Below are 14,781 nucleotides of genomic sequence, written 5' to 3' on the forward strand. Positions count from 1 at the left end.
AAGAGTGTTTAGGCTGGAAGAGGACAAACAACATCCCCTGATTCTGTGGCTGGACTTTCATCTTTACTTTAGGTTCCTGTTTTCCAGATTCTCTGTCACCACTTCACCTTTTCATGCCTTGCCCAAGGCGTGGTTCCCCTTTAAAATTTTCAGTGTGGACAAAAATATTTTCCCTTGGCATAGCTGAGACAGGCTGGTATTTTCAACAACAGCTTTACTAAACATGAAGGAAAACAGAAAAGAAATAATTACAGAAAACATACACAGTATAAAAATAGCCAAGTTTCCAACTGCCGGTTTCTGTTTCTAAAAATTCCATTAGAAGTAGGAAAGCTTTACCGGGCCTCAATCTCATTTACTCTTAGTCGACCGCATCCCTTAATTTTGCTATATCCTGTCTGGACTGCTTCTCTCCCACCTCCAACACCTCATCTATCACTGAGCCCTGTAATATTGAGCTGCTACCTTGATTTTTTGAACCCGTTATCTCAAAGAAAAAAAAAAATACCCAATAAGTTACTTTTAAAACTATCATTCTCCCAATAAAAATATCCTGGACTCAAAAGACCCACCAAAATGCCTACTTACAAGAGATTTTCGAGTTTTGGTACTGAAGATCCATTGTGTTTCAAACATTAGCTCTTCTCAATGGTGATGTTAAACCAATATAAACCAAAGTATATTGTAGGAAGTGATCCCTAGGATAATGAATATTCTTGCAATGGCAAGTAGGGTTCCATGGTCAAATAAATTTGAAGAATATTGAGTTGAACTAAGTTTCACAGTTTTCTCCACTGTATAATTTCTCAAATCTTCTCATACATTCAATAAATATTTATTGAGCACCTGTCATATGCCAAGCATTACTGAGAAAACTCTGGTGAAGAGTGAACAGGGCAGGTGAGATCCGTGCCCTGACTTCACAGAATTCACTTTCCAGGTTGAGTTCATGAAAAAAATGAACACCACCTGAAAACACATAAGATTTCAAATAAGGACTGTAAAGACCTTCAGGGGTGATGTTATAGGGAAAAACTGGAAGTGGGGAAACCCAGCAGATGAAGAGAACAGTTAGTCCACAGACCTGGCGAGAAATAGCTTGGGATATTGAAGGAGAAAAGAGCTAAGAAACTGAAGGAGAAACTACACATTATGAGGTATGATCTTAGAGGCCACAGTGAGATGTAAGATTTGATTGTTCGTTCATTGGAAAGCAATCTGAAGGGTTTTAAACCTTGGCATAATCTAATTTACAATTTGGAAAAAAAATCTTTTTGGCTGTTATGTAGAGAATGGAATTTAGAGGCTAAGATCACAAGTGGAAACCAGTTAGGAGGCTCTTACAGTAGCTCATCTGCAAGATGATGATGAGGTTGTCAATGTGATAGAGATGTGATGGCATCAGCATGGTCTTGAGTAGAGACAACTGGGCTTCCTGATGGGCTAATGTGGGAAATACGGACCTGAGAGAAGACAGTGATGGCTTTAGCTGGTGGCCTTGAGCAATTCATTATATGGTGGTATTATTGACTAAGTTGTGAAAGACTAGGGAAGCAAAAGCTTAAAGAGATGAGGGAAATGAAGAGAGTGTTTTATCTATGTTAAGTTCGAGATACCTGTCACACATGTAAGCGGTGCTATCAAGTAGACAGATCTTATGTATCTATAAGTCTCGAACTTAGGAGAAAGGTTTGAGATATAAATTGGGAAATTATTAGCATACGAATGTCATTTAAAGTCATAGAACTGGATGAGATCACCTAGGGAGAGTGTAGAGAGGAGTTAAGGCCCAAAGCCAAGTCTTAAGGCACTTCACATTTAGACATCTGGTACTGAGGAAGAGTCAACAGAGAAGACTTTCAACAAGTTCATGTGCGTTAATAACTCTCTAAGAGGCAATACAGAAGGCAGTGTTTCCCAAGCTCATTTGACCTTGGAACTTTTTGTCACATAGCACCTCACAGGGCTAGGGTTCCAAGGAAAACATTTTGGAAAATACTATTTGTACCCTTCTAGCTGTGCTCCGTTGTGGCATAATATATTAACTTCTAAAGTGACATAGGCAAGTCTTCTCCCTCTAAGCAGAAAGGTATTTCAATGAAAGCCCGTCAGTTGCTAAACAAAACACTGCCCTGATGATCCAGGCCAAAAAATATACCTGCAGGAAGCGCACATGTGCCAAATGTAGTAAGAAGGAAAGGAGGACTGTTCTTCCATCGCCTCACTGAGCAAATGTAATGTAAAATAAGTCAGTTTTTAGCCTTTTTATATTAATAATGTAAAGCCTTTTACATGTTCCACCTTCGCCTCACTGAGCCAAACCTCACATGCTGGCAGTTTTTAGCCTTTTTAAATTAATAATAGTTATTTTGGTGGAGGAGTGAGATTGAAAGTCCAAAGAGAGACCGAGGGAATAAATGCTTTTGTGTGCGTAAATTATGTAACTTTTTTCAGAATACTAGCCTTTGGATTTTTCTACCTATATACACTATGCCAGAGTATCATTTGATGCTCTGGAAAGTTAACTTAGATAAAGATATTTTTCTTTATTTTCTAGTTAGGGTTTTTTTGGTTTTTGTTTTGTTTTGTTGCTTTTGTTTTTGTTATAAGGAACAGAAACTCACTCAAGTATATTATTGGGATTTGAGGCAACTCTAAGGATGAATTTCTCTCTAGGATACATTTCTCTTCCTCTGTCTCTCTCTGTCTCTCTGTCTTTTACTCTCTGTCTCTCTCTGTCTCTCTCTCTTCCCCTCTCCCTGTTCCTCTTTCTCTCCTCCCCCTCCCCCACATTCACACACACACACACACACACACACACACACACACACCCTACCCTTCATACACCCACACCACACACGTAGGCTCAGAGGTTGTGTAGTCTTTCATAGTATCTCTAACACCTCACTTTTTACAGTTATACACTAAGAAATCATAACAAAATCCTCTACATTTGCATACCACAATCTAAGTGGAGCACACATGTTATAGAATAAATGTTTGTGTTTCCATAAAATTGATAAACTGAAATCTTAACTCTCAATGTGATGGTATTAGGATGGGACCTTTGGGAGATAATTAGGTCATGAGGGTAGAGCCCTCATGAATGGAATTAGTGCCCTTACAAGAAGTAACACAAGAGAGATCATTCTTTCTTTCTCTAAGCCACGTGAGGATCTAAGGAGAAAGCCATCTGCAACCGGGAGGAGTTCCCTTGCCAGACCCCAGACGTGCTGGGGCCTGCATCTTGGACTTCTAGCCTCTAGAACTATGAGAAATAAATGTTTGTTATTTAAGCTACCCAGTCAGTCTACGATATTCTGTTATAACAGCCCAAACTGACCAAGACATCACACTAAGTCTTAGAGGTTTGCTTTATAAACAAGGAGACCGAGGCCCAGGGAAGAGAGGCATGACCCAGTGGAAGGAGTCTTAGATGGGTTTGACAAACCTGAATTCAGCTCTTGTGTGACTATAGGCAGGCAGATTCATCTAGGCCTCAAATTCCTCTTTTGCAAGGATAGGAGATTGGGTAAGGGTAAGTGATCTTCAAGATTCATTTCTTAGCATTTACAGTCTCAGTTTGTGATTTTGACATGGAGTGACTTGGCTAGGTGGTTCATGGCAAAATGGGAACCACATATTCTATCACCTGGTCTAGTGTTTTATTTTGTTTCATTACACCACAATGCATCTCCATAAAATTATTTTTAATCTCAACCTATTTTTCTCATCTGTTTGGACTGCTGCAAAAACACTGCAAGAAGGCAGTCTTGTGCAGTGAAAAAATTATAAACTTTTAAATCAGTGAGACCTAGATTTGAATCTAGGTCTACTTTGAGCTTTGCGACGTCGCTTAACCCCTTCTCAGCCTCAGTTTCATCATCTGAATGTAAGACAGGTGTATATAATACCTGCCTCATAGGATTACCAATCAAATTGAGAGTGTATCTATAAAGTATCATGGCAATAGTAAATACAAACATTTTCTCTTAGTCCGTTTGGGCTGCTGTAATGGAATACTGTAAACTGGGTTGCTTAAACAACAGAAATTTCTTCTCACAGTTCTGGAGGCTGAGAAGTTCTAAATCAAAACACTAGTGGATTTGGTGTCTGGTAGGAATCTGCTTCCTGATTTGCATATGGCAGAAAAGAGGCTAACTAGAGCTTGGCCTCTTCTTTTCTTTTTCTCTTTCTTTCTTTCTTTCTTTCTTTCTTTCTTTCTTTCTTTCTTTCTTTCTTTCTTTCTTTCTTTCTTTCTTTCTTTCTTTCTGGTTCCCAGTGCAATATTGTTATAAGTATTTGTTGTAAGTATGTAATTTGAAATTAATAGATAAATGGGGTAAGTATGATATGGTTTTCAACATGTGTTAGCTTTTAGTTAAATACAGTAAATATGAAGATACCATTATTATGCTAATTGGCATCCTCTTTAGCTGTGAAAAATAAACTTGAAATGATACATCCTATAGTGGTATAATTTAAATGATCTTTTATATGACACTGACAACTTTCAAATTCTAGTCACAAACTGCATATAATTGTAAGATTATTAAAATATACTTTTTGAAAGGTAGGATGACCATTTTATGCCTAAATAAGGTTTTCCAGAAAGGTATGAAATACTTAAGCATGTAAAAGTAGTTGCCCCTTTTTCATAAGAATTTCCTTCTTTTTTAAAGCAGAATAATATTCTATTATTATATATTATATATCACCTTTTCTCTATCCATTCATCTGTCAGTGGACATTTAGATTGCTTCCATATCCTGGCTATTGTAAATAATGCTGCAATGAACATGGGAGTATAGATATCTCCTTGAGATTCTGATTTCAATTCCTTTGGATATACTCAGAGGTAGAATTGCTGGATCATATGCTAGTTTTAATTTTTGGAGGAACCTCCATACGGTTTTCCATAATAGTTGATTTATGTACTAATTTACGTTCCCACCAAAAGTGCACCAGGGTTCCTTTTTTTTCACATCCTCACCAACATTTGTTATCTTTAGCTTGTTTGATAATAGCCATCCTGACAGGTATGAAGTGATCTCCCATTGTGTTTTTGATTTGCATTTCCCCAATGGTTAGTGATGTTGAGCACCTTTTCATACACCTTTTGGTCATTTGTATATTGTCTTTGAAAAAATGTCTATTTTGTTCCTTTGCCCATTTTTTAATAGAATGATTAGGTTCTTTGCTATTGAGTGGTAGAAATTCCTTATATATTTTGGATAGTAACCTCTTATCAGATAGATGGTCTGCAAATATTTTCTCCCATTCCATAGGTTGCCTTTTCCTTTTGTTGATTTTTTTTCCTTGCTGTACAGAAGCTTTTTAGTTTGATGTAATACCATTTGTTTATTGTGGGGGTTTTACCTGTGCTATTGGTGTCATAGCAAAACAAAACAAAACGGAACAACAACAAAAAACATTGCCAAGACCCATGTCAGGAAGCTTTTACCCTCTGTTTTCTTCTAGGAGTTTTATGGTTTCAGGTCTTTCATTTAAGTCATTAATCCATTTTGAGTTGATTTGCGTGATATAAGATAAGGGTCAATCCCATTCTTTTGCATGTGAATATTCAGTGTTCCCAACACCCCCCAATAAGGTCTTGAGCTTTTATTTTATGGCATATTATTTATAACCTAAGTCAAGTCTCTTATGATCTCATTCATTGTTCACTGCACAAACTTCCTTCTTCAACCTTTTCCCCCCAGAGAAACCATGTGCTCTTCTGCCTCTAACTATTATTGATTTCTTCTGTGTATGTCTTTTCTCATCATCATAACATCAACAAGAGGAGTGGTTAGCCTCTTCTTATAAGGGCACTAATCCCATTCATGAGGACTCTGCCCTCATTACCTAATCACCTCCCAAAGGCCCCACCTTCTAATACCATAGCATTGGGGGTTAAAATTTCAACATATGAATTTGGGGAAGACACAAACATTCGGTCCATAGCACATTCCATCTCATGTTTCACATCTCTTTCTCTCTTAATTATTTCGAGAGATAAGGAATTACAGCAAAGAGTTCAAGAACCATGATGAGGATAAGGCATGTGATGGCTTCATTTTGTGTACAAGTAATATTTATTCAGGAAAACATTTTAGTTCAGTCGCTCTTGTTGAGTGTTTTCAAAATATTAGTCCATGCTCCTCCTTTGGAAACCACATACTCTGAATATAATTTAATCTTTCTTGATGATTGAAGACCTTACCATGCCTCAGGCTTATTATTCAGAACTTGAATTCAAATTATTCAACTGCTTGGATAAATATGCAGAAGGTGCAAAACTCAGTTGGAATGTGTTGAACTCAGGAAATTTTCCAGAAGTCTGTTGTTTGTTTTGAACTGAAATCTTTAACAATTTCTTTGTGGTTCAGACTTCCGATAGTACACACATTCCATTTATAGGCGAAGATCTTGGATATTGCATTCTGGTTAAACAAGTAATCAACAGATTTTTTTAAATGCCTAGTATGTTTAAGGACCTTAACCAGGCATCATTTTGAACATGAAGAAATATAGAGATAAGTTTGAGGCCTTAAGAAACTTATACTCTCATTGGAGAGGCACAACATAAACTCATAATAAAGTAACTATAACAAGTGCCAAATAAATGACAGAACTCTTCAAAAGAGGTCAGTACTTGAATGAGGCTTCAACTGTGGTAGGATTTGGACCAGAAGTGCTCAATTTGATAGGGAATGGTCTTTATAGTAGAGGGAATTGTTCAAATAAATGCACAGACATGGGAAAGCTTGGGGTATATCCAAAGGACCATAAGTTTTTCATTTCAGAAATAATTAAGGTTAACACAAGATACTGATTTAGTTGGGACATTTCTAGTTTTTGATAATATGTGCTGAATATCCAGATGTCTTGAAAAGTGTTTCCTAGGCCCCTGTAGTTGTGGGAAGCTGTGATCTACTGTACAGTATATTCTTTTGTAAATCAGTTTATCTCTGTTGGCTGATAATATGTATGTAGGTCACAAGAGAATTCAGAGAACTTCCAATCTGCCTGCTGTTAGAGGCTTAGACCTATCTCTAAGGCACCAGAGAGGTCTAGCTCTACCAAGAACCATTCTCCTTTGTAGAAAACAACCTTTAGAGCTGTGGAATAGGTCCAGGATTTGGAGCCCCATTGCCCCTCCTTAACATCTCAAGCCAAGAGTGTGGAGGAGGGAGAGAAACAGGTTTCTCTAATCTCCCCACTTGCCTCACCTGCCCCTCATTTGCCAGACCAGCCCTGTGCCCACTCCTATCCCACACTGGCTCCTTAAAAACAAGGTCACTTTCCTTAGAGAGGAAGATAGCATTTCGCCTACTGGTAAGTGAACTTACATATTCTTTCTTTATGAAAGTGGAAAATGAGAGAAAGAAGGGAAAAATCTGTGCAGGACCCTGGAGTTATGGAACATGACTTAGTTAGCTTGATGGAAGCCATCACTTCCAGAAGAGGTAAAAAAGCATGACAGCAATGTGTATTCCACATTGTAGTATCTGGGCAGTGAGCCCTTGTTGAAAATCGCTAGATAGATAATCTCATCAATACTTCCAAGCATTGATTGATTCTGATAAGGAAGGAAAAGAAAGGTAGATAAGATTCTCAAACTCATAATGTCAAGCAAATCTAGACCCTGCCAAAGAACATGGCTTTTTGGCTTTTTAAGGAAGCAGACATTTTATGCTGGACACCAAATGAGAAGGGCACTTGGTATTACTCCTGATCTAGGGCCAAGATCCTCTTTTCTCTTTGTTTGTTGTTTTTCCATATCTGGCCTCTTTGTTTCTGCTCTTCACCTTTAATCATAACGCAAAATTACTCTCCATATAGTGAAAACTTCCTTTCCTAACAAGGCACAGGGCCAGAGTGGTAGACTTGGAACAGTGCTTAGAGGCATTAGATTTATCCTTCTGCATTTTGAGATAAGGAAAATGAGGCCTAGAAAGATAGAGTCATTGTGTTAAGTGTAGGGGTAGAAGCAAGTGGTGGGAGGTTACAAGGTCTATTCATATATTTTTTGACAATTTACAGAGTTCTATCACACATGTGATCTCATAAAAACCTGTGATGTAGGTGATATAATTATGTCCATTTTGCAAGTGAAGAAACTGAGGCCCAGAGAATTCTCCTGTAAGGTGAAATAGCATATGTTTTTTCATCAGGAAAACTGCTCATAACAATGCCTAGTGATTCTGAAGTGCCAAGCTCTGCTCTGAAGGGCTAGGCATACAAAGATAAATAAGACAATGTCCATGTGCTTGCATCTACCAGGGGTAGGTTGTCAGTCTCTCCCAAGGCCACACGCAGGGAACCCTAAAGCTGTCAAAAAATCACCTAAATGCTAGAGGGACTGAGACCCGTATAGCCATTTGACTCCCTCTAAACATGGCTATATGGAAACTTTAGAAAGGGCCAGCTCTTCTGCAGAAAAATCTACATTTTAAACTGTACAAAATTGAGAGTACAAAAAGTGCAAAGTAAATAAATTAAAGCTGGCTCAAGATTATAGAGGCATTTGGAGTTTAACTGGAAATAAAGGTGGGGTAGGGATGAACTAGAAGCTCTCAGGCCTCTTTTTATCCTCTTTTCACTGTTCTTTGTGAATAGCACCCACCTCTGTGGCCCTTCCTTTTCAGAATGACACTGACAAGCATATACTCCTTTTCCCCCCTCTTATTCTTCATAAAAGAATCTGATGAAAAACCATTTGAAACTTCTGTTCACCTAAGACAAAGGTTGGCAAACCACCGCCTGTAGGCTAACTCCAATCTACTGCCTGTTTTTGTAGGCTCAGGAGTTAAGAATAGTTTTACGTTTTCAAATGGTTGGGAAAAAATCAAAAGAAAAATAATATTTCATGCCATGTGAATATAATTTTTCAATGGCAATAAATAAAATTTTACTGGAACACAGACATTTTTATTATTTACATCTTGTTTATGTCTGCTTTTGTGCTACAACAATGCAGTTTAGTAGTTGCAACAGAGACTATATAACCCACAGATATTAAAATATTTATTATCCAGCCCTTAATAGAAAACCTTTGCCAACCCCTGCCACAGAGCATTAATCATACTGTTTAAGAATTGGTTCTATTCATATTCATCTCCTGAACTAGACTTTTGAGCTTATGAAAGGCTCTACTTTGCTTAGAATGAGACTTTACTCCTGATTGGCATTCTAAAAATGTTTGTAGGACGAAAGGAGAAATGAATGAATGATATGAGTCGGTTTTCCTTTCTGGGTCTCAGTTTCATCTTTTGTGCAGCGAGTGGGCTAAAGTGACCTTGGTCCCTTCTAGCTCCAACATTTTATATGTTGATTGCTGTAGTCGAAAATAAATATCACATTCAGTTTATTGAATCTTTTTTTCCCCAACTTTGGGTTCTCCCTTAGTGACCTTTTCTGTTGGCTGGTTCCCCAGATCCATCACTGTCATAAAGGAGATCCCTTACTAGCTAACTTTCCTAGAACATTTAATGTTATTGTGTGTGTTGCATATAGTGTGAAAATTTATTATAAATCAGTAACTTCCTTTCTTCATGTCTGCCTGACTTGTGTGAGTCTAGTGATATGAACAATTTTCTCAGAGTCTGGTCACTACTAACAATCTGAACATGTGGAGACCAGAGGCCACACTCTGGATTTATGGCCACGTCCATCGAGATGCATCTATATGGCCCAGAAAGCAGCCACCTGCTCTTACTTAGAAAATCTCACTATTTAGAAAAAACATAGTAAATGGGAAATCATGGCATTTTCAAACCACATAGATATAAAAGTTCTCCTCTAAGCCTCACAAAGGCATAGGGCCATGCCCTCAGGTGGTGTTTGGTGGATACCTTTGTGGCACAAGGTTATGTGTATCAATGGGATTTGATTTGAATCATTATCCTGCTCTGTTTCCTCCCAAAGGGTCATTACCTCTCCATAACCATATCATTGTTAACGGGACCAAATCTTAGAAATGAGGCACACATGACATGAGAAAACATGCTTGCGTGTAAATGTGGCCCGATGAAGACTTGCTGTGCTGAAGCCAAGACCAATCCTCATGCAATAGGTGAAATTTGTTTTCTGGACTTTTCTATTCCTTTTCTACTCATTCCCCCAGGTTTCTAACACTGCCCACTCTTTATCCTGGGCTTCTGTGGTGATGCACCCAGCAGGGGAAACGCTCGAGCTTTTAGTTCAGTATCTGCTTTCCCTTTCTCTTTTAAATGAAAGGTAGTGAAGAATTAATAGAAAAGTAGAAAGCACTTACACTCAAACTAGTCTGAGACCCTCCACTAATTGGTAGAGCCTCAATTTCTATTATCTATTAAATGGAAATAATACTTATCAGCCACCTCTACTAATCATCCAAAGTTCTTTATAGGCAACAACCGTGCATTATTTATTCTTTTTATCTTGTACTGCTCAGTACATAGCATGCATCAGACACTTGACATATGCCTCCTGACCAAAATCGAACTGACTTTACATATAATCTTGCATGGATCAGGAAATATAGAATGTTTGAATTAAACAGAACTTAAAAATGTATCCAGTTCAATGTCAGCAAATAATAGGCAGATGTACCCCACTTTCCACTTCTGTGCTAAATGGTCAGAAACCATCACTATATTCTTTCTAGCTGAGTGTCTTTCCTGACCTGAGCTTCATAATCTTCAACAAAGCTTTCTGGGAAGCCATTACCATTTGAATGAAATTATCTCTGAGGGAAAAATACCTATATACCATTCCGGATTGAGTTCAACTTCCACCTTACAAGTGAAGATACCCACACCTAGAGAGGTGATATGATTTGGCCACGATCACAGAACTAATTGCAGGATGAGTTGGAAGCATAATATAGGTCTCTAGGTTTTTCATTCAGTGCTATATTTACTACATAACATTTGTGTTCTAACAGAATCTTAATACCAAGGAATGAGCACTGGAGGAAATTTCTAGCAAGGTCAAATGAGTTTTTTTGTTTGTTTGTTTGTGTGACAAGAGAGTATTAGCATCATGGGGCTATCTCCCTGGTAATTTGAAGGCAAATAAGTTATTCAACACACTTTCACTTAAGGTCTCTTCCAAGAAAAGGTATAAGGCCTCAGAGATCTAGATAGATAAATGACTTTGCCCCAGGGCTTATAGACCCATAAAAAACAATGGAAAAAATCCAGGATGATAAGTGACCTAACAGATATGCTTGGAGTCCTCCAAGGCCAGAAGGCATGACCACTCAATACCCAGAAAAGTCAAAGGAGTGCTTAACTGAGGAAGTAACTTCTTAGCAGAGTCTTCCAAAAAGGGTCATAATTCTCTGAAGCAAAGAAGAAAAGAGTGTTTCATCTGAGGGAATTGTGCATGGGCTGGGCTGGAAAGAGCCCGGCACATGTAGGGACTAGCAAGGAGTTCTGCATGGAGAGAACATTGGATGCATGGTGAATGGAGAAAGAAAAAGGGAGGAGAATCAGGGCAGTGTCTGGAGAGGATCTGGAGAGATAAGCAAAAGTAGCCTGCTTTTCAGGTGTCTACAAAGACTGATAAGACATATACATAAATGACTATAGCACTGGATAGAATGATTCAATGCTTTTCAGATAATCAAAGGAAGTGTGCAGAGCAGCTCAGAGAAGGGAGAGATGATTTCCCACCAGAGGTTAGAGACTATATCATTGCTTAGACAGGCAGGGTGAATTGGTCCTTTTGAACTTTTGCAATAAAAGTAGAAGTTAAAAATCTGCAAATATAATTACCTAGTCATGTTCTTTTGGGATTATATCTTTAATTTGGTAGACTAGATCCTAAATCCCAATGCACTATCCAGCAGGGTGCCCATTCCCATTACATAACATGTCTGTTTTGTTCACCACTCCACCATCAGTGCTTAGAACAGTGCCTGGTGCCAAATAAGTGCCAAATAAATTTCTGGAATCGGTCTTTTAAATATGTGCTTTTATCATAGCAACCACTCAGATTTTTTTCAGAGTTTTTAAAAAATATCATGATATTTAAAAATACAGTTGCCATTAATACAACTGTATTTGTCATGCATCTGGAGCTCTGACTTAGAAAATATGGTAATAGAACCCATAGACACAACATAGGAAAGCTTCATTCTCATTTTCAAAAACTCACCCTATGCCAGCTGGACTGTTTGAGAGGGAGGTGGGAAGGAAATGTGGTTTTGTGGAGAACACACCATTTCTGGGCTAGAGGCCTCAGCCACACCCTTCTGCACAGTTGGCTGCCCATATGGTCTCAGACCAGGGTCGTCCCTTCATCTTGTTCTTTGCCCACTGAACACACAGGCTTGGGGAGTCTTGGATGAAAGTGAAAAGTATTAGTATCTTGGAAAAGATATAGTTGGGGTGCTTGTGGCCTTGTTTGGGTCTTTCCGAGCAAGTTTCTGGCTGCTCAATTAGGAGAGGAAAACTTCCACATCTGCAGAAATGAAAGAGTGCATTGTTTCGCAAACCTAGCATCTGCCCAATACTCCCTGGAATGTAACATTTAATGTGCTTAATTATTACTATCAAGTGGGTCATCAGTGACTATCATTATCAACTCTATATGTTCTTCCTTATTCTTTCTTTTCTTTTGTGTTTTTAGTCATTTCATTTAGTTTTAGGTTCAGATGTCGAAATTACTGGTGCACATAGATTTTTTTTTTTTTGAGTTGGGCAAGAGGCTGGTATTATATTCTGACTTTTCACAGCCTATGTCTATCCTTGAAAATTTTGAATTTCATCTGTATTTATAAAACAATAGAGAAGGATATCTTTTTTAATGGTTTCACTATTCCCCCATTCACCTCAAATAAAAACTTTTAGAATTATCTCCTCCATTTCTCCCACCACTCCGTTCCTGAGTTCTCTTAATCCTACCCCCCAAATTATTCTCATATGTATCTCTTCTTATCTGTCACCTTGAGGTTCTCAGTCTGGGTCGTTCTAAAAGCCTCTATTTTTTTAAATGTTATGTATAACAAATAGCAATCAATTCCTGTTTTGTTGAGTGTTTTTAATTTTAATTTTAATTATCTTTTTGATTACAGTTGACATTAAATATTACATTAGTTTCAGGTGTACAGCACAGTGATTAGATATTTATATAACTTATGAAGCAATTCCCCCATTAAGTCTAGTACCCACTTGGCACCATACACAGTTTTTACAGTATTATTGACTATATTCCTTACGTGTACTTTATATCCCCATAAATTTTTTAACTGCCAATTTGTATTTCTTAATCCCTTCACCTTTCTCACTCTGTCCCATTACCCATCTGCCTTCTGGCAATCATCAGTTTGTTCTCTGTATCTATGAGTCTGTTTCTGTTTTGTTTGTTTATTTTGACTTTTAGATTCCTTAAATAAGTGAAATCATATGGTATTTGTCTTTCTATGTTTGACTTATTTTTTACTTAGCATAATATCCTCTAGATCCATCCATGTTATCTCAAATGGTAAGATTTCATTCTTTTTTATGGCCAGTTAATATTCCATTGTATATACGTACCACCTCTTGGTTATCCAGTTGCCTATTGATGGACATTTAGGTTGCTTCCATATCTTGGCTATTGTAAATAATGCTGTAATGAACATAGAGATGCATATATCTTTTCAAATTAGTGTTTTGGATTTCTTCTGATAAAGACCTAGAAGTGGAATTGTTGGGTCATAAGGTAGTTCTATTTCTAATTTTTTGAGAAATCTCCATGCTGTTTTCCATAGTGGCTACATCAATTTTCAATCCCAGCAATGGTGCACAAGGGTTCCCTTTTTCCACATCCTTGGCAACACTTGTCGTTTGTTGATTTATTGATGATAGCCATTCTGACAGGTGTGAGGTGATTTTTTATTGTGGTTTTAATTTGTATTTCTCTGATGATTACTGATGTCGAGCATCTTTTCAGATGTCTATTGGCCATCTATATGTCCTTTTTGGGAAAAATCTCTATTCAGATCCTCTGCCCATTTTTTCATTGGATTGTTTGTTTTTATTTTGGTGTAAGTTGTATGAGTTCTTTATAAATTTTGGATATTAACCCCTATTGGATGTATCATTTGCAATATCTTCTCCCATTTGGTAAGTTTTCATTTTGTTGTTATTTTCCTTTGCTGTGCAAAAACTTTTTAGTTTGATGTAGTTCCATTTGTTTATTTTTTTCCTTTGTTTCTCTTGCCTGAGTAGATATATCCAAAAAAATATTATTAAAAGCAATGTCAGAGTGTTTTTCTTCCAGAAGTTTTATGGTTTAAGGTCTTATATTTAAGTCTTTAAGCCACTTTGAGTTTATTTTTGTATATGGTGTAAGAAAGTAGTCTGAATTTTTGCATGTATCTGTCCAGCTTTCCCAACTCCATTTATTGGAGAAATTGTCTTTATCTCCCTTGTATATTCTTGCCTCCTTTGTCATAGATTAATTGACCTTATAGGCAAGGGTTTATTTCCAGGCTCTCTATTCTGTGTCATTGATGTATCTGTTTTTATACCAGTACTATGCTGTTTCGATTACTGTAGTCTTGTAGTATAGTTTGATATCAGGTAGCATGATACCTCCAACTTTGTTTTTTCTCAAATTTGCTGTGGCTCTTTGGGGGTATTTTGTGGTTCCATATAAATTTAAAGGTTATTGGTTGTAGTTCCATTCTAACAGCCTCTTAACTGAGCCCCCTGACACCAAGATCTCCTAATCAGAACAGGCTTCACACTGCTCCCTAAACCACAAGTTACACTATGACATTCTTCTCTTCTAAAGCTGTGGGTG

This window comes from Pteropus alecto, unplaced genomic scaffold, assembly GCF_000325575.1.
Source record: "Pteropus alecto unplaced genomic scaffold, ASM32557v1 scaffold7, whole genome shotgun sequence".
Taxonomy (NCBI): domain Eukaryota; kingdom Metazoa; phylum Chordata; class Mammalia; order Chiroptera; family Pteropodidae; genus Pteropus; species Pteropus alecto.